General features: G+C 41.9%; 1 pseudogene; it reads right to left on the reverse strand.

Moving 5' to 3' along the window:
• Positions 1-9532: 9532 nt before the first annotated feature.
• Positions 9533-10553, reverse strand: LOC110297645 (annotated as a pseudogene).
• Between the last annotated feature and the right edge of the window lie 335 nt (positions 10554-10888).

Raw genomic sequence — 10888 nt, forward strand, 5'->3', positions numbered from 1 at the left:
CTTCAAAAGAACTTGAAAAATAAACTCTGTGTCAGGCTCAAATATTAAGCCTGATTTAATCTAAAATTAAACCTGCCCTTAGAACAACCTTAATACATTCTTTCTGAAAGACTTATAAAGGCATTTACTGCATGACTGAAGTTTAATAATTGCCTTTTAAAAATATGTCGGAATACACACGAAGTATTAGGAAATAAAGGCAGAAAGATGAGGAATTCAAGGCCAGTTTTAGCTATGTAGTAAATTCAGGGCTGGTCCATGCTATGTGAGACCTTGCCTTTAATAAAAATAAAACAAAAATTAATGAAAGAACACATATCTTTAAAAGATTTATTTATTTGTGTATTTTAGTTTTTGAAGACGGGATTTCTCTGTGTATTCCTTATTATCCTGGAACTAGCTCTATAGACCAAGCTGCCCTCAAGAGATCCACCCACCTTTGCTCCCCAGTGCCAGGATTAAAGCCGTGCACTATCACCACTAGATTCATTCATTCTTATAGCATGTGTATGAGTGCTTTGCCTGCATGTAGGTTATGTGCACCATGCATGTGCAATGCCTGCTGAGGCCAGAAGAGGGTGCACAACCCCAGGAACTGGAGTCACAGACACTTGTGAGCTGGAAAATGATCCCAGGTCCTCTGCAAGAGCAGCAGTGTCCTTCACTGTCCCAGAACTTTTAATAAAGAATGAGATGATACATATTTTTGTAATTTCTGCAGATACTTCAGTTTTGCCACCATGGAAAGACACCTCCCTGTAAAGCCAAAAAGAAATGAGGGCCTTTATCCAGAAGACTATTTGTGGATGTTAGCAATTGAATATTATATAAATGCCTATGCATCACAAAATCATATTATTTTAATTTTTAAAAATATACCCGTTTTATGTAACTGTTTGTATGCCTGAGTGTATGTCTATGCATCACACATATGCAGTACACAGGAGGCCAAGAGAGGAATCCCCTGGAACTGGAGTTATAAATGGCTGTGAGCTGCTTTGTGGCTGCTGGGAATTGAACCTGTGCCCTCTGGAAGACAGTGCTCTTAACTACTGAGCCCTCTCTCCATCCCATAAAAGAGATGTATTATCTTGCATGCATTTCTCAATTCTCATTTTAAGGAAGAATTGTTTTTTTAAACAATATTTTGTGCAACCAGGGTTCTGTAAAATATGCCTCAAATATGCTGGCATGGCCATTTAGAAACAGTTCACATGCAACAGGTACTCAGTAAATGTATGCTGAATGGAGTCACAAATCGTTTCCTCCAAGGAAGTATTGGTTTTCTGTCTGCAGTGTGCTATGAGCTAGGTAGATCAGATAGCACCCCTAAGTCTCCCCAGAGACAAGAAATGCCTTTACTGAATAGCTACCAGGTATGTTCAACCTGTGGCCCATGGACCACATGCAGTTGAGGGCAGCTACAAATGAAGGCTCCCACAGAACTATAAATCTATTTAAAACACTATGAGAGTTACCATGCTGGTACCTTGATCATTGGGTAAGGGGCCTATCATGTATATATGGACACAGATATACCAGTATGCATGTATATACACTACATGCATGCACACACGCACATAGCAATTTTAAAACTGAAGTTAGGAATAGTGAGATGGCTCAGTGGTTAAAAGCGTTTTTCCAATTGCTTTTTCAGGGGACCCAACTTCAATTCCCTGAACCCACATAGCAGCTCAGAACTGTCTCTCTAGTTCCAGGGGATCTGTCGCCCTCTTATGGCCTGTTTGGGTACTGCATGCACATAGTACACACACTATGCAGGCAAAAACATCCATACACATGTAATAAAGTTTAAAAAAAAGAAGAAAACCTCTGAGGATTTCTATGATTTTTTGCAACTGAATTATGTGATGTAAGTGCAGATTTTATAGAGGATGACATCCTCTTACAATGTCCAACAGTGGTAGAAGCCTGTCACAGCATTCTGATCTCAGAGATCTATGTGATTATGGAATTTTAATAATAAGATTAACAAAAATAAGTCAGGATAAATCTAAATCAGGCCATATCCATTTCTGAATTAAACATCTGCCACAGCACTCCACTCTGATAGAATAAGTCAAAGCATCTTTCCATGGCTCTAAGGTTTCTTACCATCTGACTTATTCCTTTGTTTATGGGAATTCCCCTAAATGAAATGTGCATACACGCGAAGGTAAGAGGTTGATTGATGTGTGTCTTCCTCAGTTTCCCTCTACAACATTTATGGAGGCAGAGTCTCTCACTGAACCTGGAGTTCATTAGCTTGTCTAGTCTAGCTAGAAAGCTTGCTTTGAGGATGCCTTGCTGTCACTTCCCAAATGCTCGGCGTGCAAGCTGGCTATCACATTTTGCTTTGATATGGGCACTGAGCCACCAAGCCCCTGTCACTCAACCTTATGTGGTTAGAATTTATCCTTTGAGACATCTCTCCAGAATTCTGAGCATGTTTTAAGAAAAATAATATTTCAGCCTGGTCCCCGTGAGTCACAGCCAGCACAGCAGAGACAGGAAAAACTGTCCTCTGAGAGGCTCTACCCAGCATCTGACTGAAACAGATGCAGAGACCCACAGCTAAACATTAGACCAAGCTGGGGAAGTCTTGTGGGAGAGCTGGGGAAAGACTGAGGAATCTGGAGGGGATAGGGACTCCACAAGAAGAGCAATGGACTCAACTAACCTGGATACTTGGGGGGCTCCCAGAGAGCGAATCACCAACCAAAGAGCACACACATGGGGAACCTAGGCCCCCAACATATGTAGCAGATGTGTGCAGCTTGGTCTTCATGCAAGTCCCCCCAAAACTGGAGCAGGGGCTCATGCGGACTCCATTGTCTGCCTGTGGATCCTGTCCCCTAACTGGGTGGCCTTGTCTGGGCTCAGTGGCAGAAGATGTGCCTATTCCTGCAGTGACTTGAGGTGCCTGGGTAGGTTGATACTGGGGGGGGGCGTCCTTCTTCTCAGAGGTGAAGGAGAGAGCCCGAGTGATGAGGAGAGGACTGGGACAAGAGGGGAGCTGCAGTCAGGATGTAAAGTGAATAAATAAGTAAATTAATGGAAAGAATAAAACTTAGTGACACAATAGAGAAATTGGGTGCCAAAGGTCTAGTTTAGCTGGGCTTGCACACTTTGTAAAATGGGACATTACTGGACCCAACCTGTGATGTGTTATTTTGATTGGCAAGTTGCCTGGACTTAGGCCTCTTGGTATTTCTCTGAGGATGTTTTCAGAGAGGTTTAATTGGGAGAGGAAGGTTTCATCTCTTCCTACTCCCTGGACCAATGCGGCTAGATGCCTTCCATGCAATGATAGAATACATAAGCCAAAACTAATCCCACCCTTCCTCGCACCGCTTTCGTCAGACATTTTATCAAAGCAGAGAGCAAAGTGACTCATTGGCTACCTTACTGGATTCTTGCGAAACTTAAATGAGATATCAAGTGGGCAGTGTCAGGAAGTTAAGAGCTGAGTGGTAGCCATCACTACAGTTATTATTATGATCACCACATTATTCCCAAACAAGGAGTTTAATGGCTTGAATGAGAAATGTTCCCTATAGGGCTGTATACTTAAACGCGTCCCTCATGGTATTTGGGGAGGTTACGAAAACTTTGGGATGTGAGCCTTGCTGGAGGAAGTGGGTCACTCAAAGCGGGTGTTGGGAGTTTGTAGTTTTACCCTAATTCTAGCCCACTCTGTCTGCCTCCTGTTTGTCATTGATCTCTCAGATCCTGGCTCTGCCCTGGCCTCCTGCTGTTGTGCCCCCCACCCCGACATTATGGACTCTCCCTTTAGAACCATAATTCAAAATCAATTCTTCCATGACCTGCTTTGGTCATGGTGTTTTATCGAAGTGGTGGGAAAAAGTGAAAGTGCATGGAGCGAGCAGCCATTGCACCCTGTTGGTGGGAGCACTGGAGAAAGCAGGGCACACACACATTGCACCCACACACAGGTATGTATTGCTCACACATAAATATGGAATAAAACCATTATGCTCAAAATCATCTTTTGGATTTATCGTGACATTGTCCCTTGAGTGTCCCCAGAAGAGTTATTTCTGGAGGAAACTTTTTGAGGGATTTGTTCTTGGCTCCTCCTCCAATGCCTGGAATGGGGGATAAGCACATCTGTCTCATATTATAACCACATAACAGCTGAATACATAATGTCCTCACTGCAGATGCTGGGATGGCAGCTGACAGTTTCCTCTGAATCAAAGCATTTTCTCCATGAAGGAACAGAGAGGTTTGAAGACTCAGGGAGTAAACAAACTCATACGGCTGGGATGGCTAAAACTTACAAGATCCAAAAGGGCCACTCAAGGTTAATGAAACAAGGATCTGCCACTGGCAGATGAGACTCCGACTGGCTGAGCTGCAGAGGAGAGATTCTCACATTGGTCAAGATTGCTGTAGGCTGTGCAGAGAGCTCCAGTGATGTGGGTTTGGGGGAGTCATCACCTCTGCCTGTCAGCAATGTGCTGGTTTTGAGTCTCCCAGATTCCTGAAAGTAACCCCTCACCCAAACTCACGGGCTCATCAAGTTATATTCTGGTAGAAGTGTTACATGTGTCTGTTGTGGGCTTTCTGTGTGGGTGAGTAGATGCCATAAAACGCGCCACACTTACCCCTGTTTGGAGCAAGCAAAAGAAACTTACTTTAAATACTTCCACTTCATTTTCAGACTCCATTTAATCATAGGGAGAAACTAAGTTCAAGCTCCCAGGCCGTAGGGAAGCTGGGGACTTCCCACGAGCTGAACAGCTTCTATTATAAAGGGAACAGTTGTCTAAATCCAGACATCTCAAGGACAACTTCTCCATCTTGCTGGCCAGGGTCAAACTAAGTTCATATTCCCAGGCCTAGGAACCTACTCCTATCCTGATTGATGGAAACTCCCTTGCTCAAACCCTTATGTCAAAATACAATGCTATGATCCACCCTGCTCTCCCTCATTTTATGGTTTCATAAATACCCATTTAAACATCCTGTACAATGTCCCCTCATGGTCACAGTCCAGCTCCTGAGTCTGTTTTGCAGCCCTGATCAATCAGCAGCAGCTTGATCACAATAAATTTTTGTCATCTGCATTGACCTGGTGTTTGAGTCATGTTGCATATTGGATTTAAGCAGACCCCACAATAGTCCTGAACCTTCTGCAGTTAAGTGGCAGATCTTCCATTTCCTCATGCTACAGTCTCTCTGAGCTTCCAGAATGGGGGGATGACAATTCAAAATAATGAGACCATTTTGCTCACTGACTTTTTTTTTTTTTAAGACTGCAAATCTTGATGATAGAGAAATGTCTTCCTGAGTGACAGCAGTGGCTCCTCTTCCAAATGGCCCATGTTTAATTCCCAGCATTCACACCACAGATCATGACTGCCTATAACTCCAGTCTCAGGGGGTCTGATGCACTCTTCTGGCCTCCAGGGGCACCAGACACACACGTGGTATACAAGCATACATGCTTATACATATAGGCAAATCACCATATATATATAAATAAATATATATATGCCAGGATCTGAGAGATCAATGACAAATATATATAATAAAATATTTAAAACATTGAAAATCTCACCTAATATGGGTTAAGCTCATGTAAAATATCTGGTTTGATAGATGATTGGGGGCTTCAGAAAGGCAGGTTTACCCCATTATTAGAAAAATAATTGTTAGTGTATAGAAAAAGGCCTCATACTACCTTAGTTGGGGTTTTAGTGCTGTGAAGAGACATAACCAAGGCAACTCTTATCAAAGCAAACATGTAATTGGGGCTGGCTTCCAGTTTTCAGAGGTTCAGTCCATTATCATCATGGCAGGAAGCATGGCAGTGTGAAGGCAGAAATGGTGCTGGAGAAGGAGCAGTTCTACATTTTGACCCAAAAGCAGCAGGAGACTCTCTTCTGCAGGCAGCCAGGAGGAGAGTATCGTCCACACTGGATAAAACCTGAGCATAGGGAGAAACCTCGAAGACCACCTTGACAGTGGCAAACTTCCTCTAACAAGGTCACACCTACTCCAACAAGACCACACCTCCTGATAGTGCCACTCCCCATAGGCATGAGTCTATTGGGGAAAACCTATTCAGACCACCACATATATCTACCATAAAGGTGGAGTCAAGGGATGCAGTGATGGCCCACTAGGTAAAAGTGCTTACACCAAGCCTCATAATCTCTGGGACCTACAGAAGTGGATAATCTATAAACTATCCTCTGATCTCCACATTTGCACCATGGCACACTTGCACTCCCTCCCCTAAATAAATAAATAAATAAATAAATGAAAAAAGAATACATATCAATCAAAATAAATAAATAGTAACCAAAGTAAATATTTGTGTACATGTCAGAATCACTAAACAGGCTTTACCTAAAATCAAAATGGCTTTTGGAGAGAGACAGTGATGGATGTGAGCCCCATCAATGACTGAGATTCTCACTTGAGGAGATGCCCTTGCACAATGCTATCAGGCATCATGCTGGGCCTTCTCTGAGAGATTCTAATATAGCTGTGAAGATATAAAAAGCACAGATCCAAAGCAAACTGCACCTTTGTATGAAACACATGGTCTCTGTTATAGATATTTGAGTGGTGTTTGGGCTCTGTGGGCTCTCTTCTCTCTCTCCTTTTTAAAATCATAAGTAGACAGGATGACTTGTATAAAGTTAAAAAAAAAAGCTTTATTATTTTAAATGGCTTATCAAGGATCAAACCTAAACGAATCAGATTCAAATTCTAAATTTTGAAGTTGCTTCTGTCTCCTGACACTTTGCTGAAATTGTTGATTATTTCTAGAAGTTTTGCAGTGGAAGTTTTGGGACCTCTTATGTATTCCATGTCATCTTCAAATAGGATATTTTGACTAATGTTATTTGTATCTCTTTTCCTTCTCTTGTCTTATTTCTCTGGCCAGTGCTTTAAGGACTGCATTGAAGAGGAGTGGAAAGAATGGATAGCTCTGTCTCATTCCTGATTTTAATGGGATTGCTTTGAGTTTTTCTCCACTTCAGTTGATATTGGATGTTAAGGGGCTGGATCTCTTTGCTTAAACCAAAGTAAAAGGAAAGTGTTAGTGAGAGACCAGAGGTAGACGGGCAGTTATTTCCTTTCAGTAGGGGTGTCACTGCTGCAGTACTGTCTTGGTCACTGCTCTATTGCTGTGATGAGAGGTTGTGCTGCTAATTAAGGTCAAAGTCTGACTTTACTGAAAAGCCCGAAGCTTGGTGCAAAATTGTAGACCTCGTTTACCAGGAGGGCTTCTCCTTCTCTGACCTTGTCTGGAGAACTTGAAACCTCCACACACCTTTTACCTGTGGAATGTCATATTGCTTAGATCACAGGTTCAGCTTCCTTTCTCCCTATAAGAACTGGTTCACCTAGCACCTGAGATTCTTGGAATGCCTCCACATGCTAATGAGGCATCTCATTATCTTAGCTTTCAGCCAATGAACTTTGCCCACCCTGGATATTCCTACCCCACTTCCCTAAAACTATATAAACCCTTGGTTTACCAGATTAAAGTTGATCTGTCTCCCCAAAGCTGGACCCAGTGTGTCATTATTACCTTTTGTAAAAAGAGTTTTATTGGGTGGGACAGATCTGGCTGCCTGTGTTGGTGTTAATAACCAACACATGTGTGAATCAGGACATGATGTAAAGTGAATGTAGTAGACAAGGAAAGACAATACTGTGAGATCTCACTTATATGCCGAGTCTACACAGCAGAAACTACAGAAGCACAGGATGGAAAAGTGTTTACAGGACAATGCCATATTGAGATTTAGTTCAAAGGATGGAAAATTTCATGTAGACAGGAGAATTTCTAAGACAGGGCCAGTGGATCAGTGAGTAAAGTCATTTGTTGCCAAGTGTGAAATCCTGAGTTTATTCCTGGTGGAAGAGATGAACTGACTATAGTGGGCTGTCCTCTGACTTCCATGTAAGCCCAATGATAAACAAACATACCACACACACACAACAAAAAAATGTAAAAAGAATTACTGAAGCATATCTTAAATGTCATCATTCCAAATATGATAAATAACTGTATGTTGAATAGTTCTACTGTTTCACAATGCCATAAATATCAAACCACCACATTGCATCTCACTAATATATACAATTTTTGTCAACCTTAAATATTTCATTTTTATTATTTATTTTTATTTTGAGGAAAGTCAGCCTCTGTTAAGATCAATCAGAAGAAAAACCAGTAATTTGTTAGGAATCGTGTGAAAGACTCCGAGAGGAGCCCCTTGCTCAGGCCTCAGGACAATAGAGGACACCCAAGAACTCACGATAGACCAAGCTTGATGCAAACCACGTGAGGCTTTATTCGGGGAAAGCCAGAGTTCTGGGGATGACTCATATCCCACGCAGGGGTAGAGGAGTCGACCTCGAGGGGAAAGAGGTCCCAGTTTTTATAGGCCCTTAGGGGAGAAAGGAGAAGGGGGGAGTAGGGGATTTCCAGATCTAAACAATGTCTATTCTCAAGAAATGGGTATGGGAGGGGTACAAGGAAAGAGTCTGGTGCAGATATAGCAACTCAGGATTGGCCGGGCTGTGGTTGCTGGGGAGATTTTCTGACTCTTTCTCAGCAACCAATATCACAAACACCTGGCAGTGGGCTTCATCAGTGGGCACACACATGGGTTCAAGGAATGGTCAAAACATTGGCAGACACACAGGTTCAAGGAGTGGCCAGAGCATTATGCACCTCTATTTTTCTAAATCAGTGAAGCTAGTTCTGCTAACAGTGACATCTATTTTGCCAATTTCAGGGCTTCTGTGACCTTTTACATTCTGTCAGAATCTTTCACGTGCATACCGTTAAATTTTCAAAGCATACCTTCCATCTTTAGAATATTATAGTAAACATTTTGTAAATTGTTGGCTAAAGCCTAAGAAGTAAAAAGGTCTGTGTTGACAACAGCATTTATTACCCAACATAATTCAGAAAAGCAGCAGATTTTGAGATACTTTCTTGGACTAGAACTGGTAACTTGAAAAAGTAATTTCAAAAGGGCAGCTAAGTTTTTCTTCCCAGGCTAAAATACTGGACTCTTTGAACAATTCCACTATTTGTTTCTTACATAATAAAGCCTTTTTTATTAAACATCTTTAAAATGCTGTTTTCTTTTGACAACACTTTAGTGAGCTGCTTTGTAAGAGATTCAATAAGCCATAAACATGAATAATATTAACCTCTGCCACTTGGAAGCAGAGATCAGTAGGCTGGTCACTAAATAAAATGAAAATATCACCTAAAGTTTCTAAGGCACACAGGTATATACAATATCTAAACTGGGATTCATTTGGTGGACCACAATAAGTTCTCAGAACATTTGCTGTAACTCAGGTAGAAATAGGCAAGTATTCACTAGTCTGTATTCACAAGTATTCTACTAGTCTGTAGTCCAAAAGGGTATTTCAGATAAAATATGTCAATTCTTACATCTGCAGTGGCTTAAGGATGATCAGTGATGTGTTTCTGCAGCTTCTTCAAGCTGAAGTACAATGCTCAATGCTTGAGAGGGTTAGGCAAATTCATTTCCCTTTTGTTCAACAATGCCTCATCTCCACTATGTAAAACCTGGTCTCCAGTCCCACTATCCAATATATGCCTTATGTTAGGTCTCACTTCAGGGCTATTACACAAAGTGATTACGTTATAAAAGGCCTCCAGATCACTCTGTTCAAATGTTACAGATGGTTTCAGTGATGATCCAGGAGCAAGGGAACTTCCTCCAATGATTCTCAGGTGGATAAATTTGATTTTCCAAGTATTTTCCACAAAAGAGCTATGAATAAGTCCAAAAATTTGTTCAAATATGCCCAAACAAGAATCTCCTCGGTGGACAGTCCCTGCAATTCCAACCATAACTAATCCATGAGGAGAAGACACACAATTTAGTCCTTGAGAATCAAGGTTGGGATTGAGAAAAAGAATTTCCTCTTTCACTAATGACAATTTCTGCTCTGTGGTAGTCTGTCATGTTTTGTTCTGAGGTGTTATAATAAAACCTAAGCTGGACATCATGCCAGAAGTGCTGTAGTCCCCATTAATCTTGAGGTGGTCCCAGAAAAGGATTCTGAGAATTAAGAAGTTCAAAGAACCAGTGACAGAATTCTCCTAAGTGATGAAAATCAACCTTTTCCACTTCTTTTTCTTCTTTTGCCTGCTGTTCAGAGCTGGATGTTCCCTGTCTCTGTAACTGGCTCTGCTGCCTCCTTTGGTTTTGGTGATTCTTCCGAGTAACCATGTGCATACTGAATAAGATTGTGGTTTTCAGTAGTTGGAGGTACCACCACCCCTTGTGTTGCCAAATACTTAAATATGACTTCTCAGCAGACTTTTTTGAGCCTCAGAAGTTCTTCTACATTTTGGCTACACACTAATATTGCACAAATAGCATCTTGGAGGTCCACAGGCTGCACCAGGTGGTGGTGATGGTGTCCCAAAGGGCCATGACCTCATCATCATCCAGCATGCCAAGTAGGTTTCGGCAGCCCTCTGACTCTAAGTGGCTAAGCCCCGACATCTTGACCCCAGCCGATGGGGGCAGAGGACGCTGCCACCAGTGTTGCCCTCATGGACCATGGGCTGGCCGACGAAATATTTCTTTAATGATGCAAAATGAATGACAGAATGAATAAAGAAATTGGAAGATAATTTCCCGAGGTTGGCAGATGGTAAAGGATGTTCGATCCCTGAATCAACTCTGATCCTGAAGAGCCAAGGCCAAGGCTCCATACTGACCCCTTAATCAACATTCTCGCTGCTGATTGGCTGAAGATGATCCCCTGAGCTAATTAATATCTCTGAGCCTAATTGACTGAATCTAAACAGTGACACTCCATCGTTGAGCTAATTGTT

Source organism: Mus caroli, chromosome 7, assembly GCF_900094665.2.
Source record: "Mus caroli chromosome 7, CAROLI_EIJ_v1.1, whole genome shotgun sequence".
Classification (NCBI taxonomy): Eukaryota; Metazoa; Chordata; class Mammalia; order Rodentia; family Muridae; genus Mus; species Mus caroli.